This window comes from Tachyglossus aculeatus, unplaced genomic scaffold, assembly GCF_015852505.1.
Source record: "Tachyglossus aculeatus isolate mTacAcu1 unplaced genomic scaffold, mTacAcu1.pri SUPER_30, whole genome shotgun sequence".
In the NCBI taxonomy this organism is placed as follows: Eukaryota; Metazoa; Chordata; class Mammalia; order Monotremata; family Tachyglossidae; genus Tachyglossus; species Tachyglossus aculeatus.
This window is the reverse complement of record NW_024044837.1, coordinates 5,224,966-5,226,916: the sequence shown is the minus strand read 5'-3', so window position 1 is coordinate 5,226,916 and position 1,951 is coordinate 5,224,966.

Below are 1,951 nucleotides of genomic sequence, written 5' to 3'. Positions count from 1 at the left end.
TGTTCCTTTTTTATGAGGAGGACTAGATAGAGAAAAAGGGAAAGGAAGCACCAGGAAAAAATGTCTGTAAACTACTCACTTGCAGGGGTTTTGTGGAGGAACAGCCACGTCTCCCAAGGCTTTGGGTCAGGGATTAATCTGAATAGAAAGACAAAAATAATTAGAGAAGCAGCTTGTCACAGTGTAAAGAGCGCGGACTTTGGAATCACAGGTCATGAGTTCAAATAAGGCTCCACCAATTACCGGCTTTGTGACTTTGGACAGGTCACTTCCATTCTCTTTGCCTCGGTTCCCTCATTGGTAAAGTGGGGATTAAGCCTGTGAGCCCCGCGTTGGACAATCCGATTACCTTGTAACCTCTGCCGAGCTCAGAACAGTGCTTTGAACATAAGAAGTCCTTAATAAATAATAGTACATTACATGGAATTATTATTCCAATGGATCTCGTGCAGCCATACCGTAAATGGGGCAATTGGGTCATTCTGACCTCTCGGACCAAACTCTAGAGGGCCCCCTCCGCACAGAGAATCTACACTTACAGGCATCTGCCCACGACCAGTCTCAGGATCAACAACACAAACTAAGACAAATCCAAAGCCCCTTCCCCCAGAGAGCAGTGAAAAGGCCAAAATAAGCCCCGGAACCTCACTCACCATGACCCGGCAATATAGAGAAGAGGGCAGGCACTGTTACGATACTGAAACGGCAGCAACCGGGAGAAGGCCAAATCTCCGGGGGCCTTATATAGTGGACGGAAAGGTCGGGATCAATCGCCTAGCAATTCCTTCATTGGGAGCAGCTGAGTAGTGGGCCAGCATTGGAGGGGACTGTGCCGGTGAGCGTCTCATGCTTTGCAGAACAAACACCGTACCCCCTTGGCAGAGTACGTGGGATGTGGAGGGGGGATTCCTCGGCAGGGGGTGGCATGAAAAACCCAATGGGGAAGGACCGAAAAAGAATCTCGGATACTCCAAGGGACCCAGGGATTGGGAGAGCTAGCGTACGGCCTAGGTGATTATTTAAAAAGAAGGAAAAATAAACCGAACAAAAAGTTTCCCGATCCAGCATTCTGTCTCCATGAGGCGGGAATTAAATCAAATTTCTTTCTGTTTGGACAGTCAGGACTGTACGAGAATGGACCGGGGCCCCTGCCGATTTTGAACTGCCTACCCCAAGAATTGGACCCTGGGAAGAGTGCCCTAAAACCCTCAGGGAAATAAAATTGAAAAAAACCACGATGGCCCCCAAAGGAATACAGGGCTTTAAAACATGCCTCAGAAACCGCAGAACCACAAAAGGAACCGATATGAAAAAGTAATTGGCGTTTTGATTTCCTCAAATTTATTTAATTTAAGAGGAAATCAAAAAGCCAATGCATCATCTGTCTATTACTATCCATGATGTCTCGGGAAGGGAGGTGGTTCCTTTAGAGGAAGGAGAAAGGGAATTGCCCGCCCGAAAGATTTTTCGTGATTTGGGGATTTTTTTGCATGACCCATCCACCTTCCTTGCAGCATTGGGGTGGACACAGGGCTAGCTGGGCAAACCAACCGAGTCTGTTACATTTTCCAGAGTGATCTCCATCGATTTTCTAGGAAGGCAAAGTACCTCTGGACATCCAGAATATTGATATCCTTTATACTCCCATCGGGAAATCCAGATTACCAGCCAGACTTCAATTTGGGCACCGCTGGGGACCGAAAACCGGTTTAGGCCCCCACACGGTTATTTAAGGTTACTCTATAACCCTGTGGCCCCCAATCGCACTCTCGAGCATGTGTGGGCATCGGGAATACCGTCGACCGACGGCCACTCCTCCCCTTGGAGCCCAAAGCACTCATTAGGTTATCTACGGGCACCAGATATCTGATGCCACCTAAAAATCGGTTTTGCGATCGTGGGCACAAATCAACAGATTTACTCTGCCATGAGCACCAACAAAGCGCTTGCT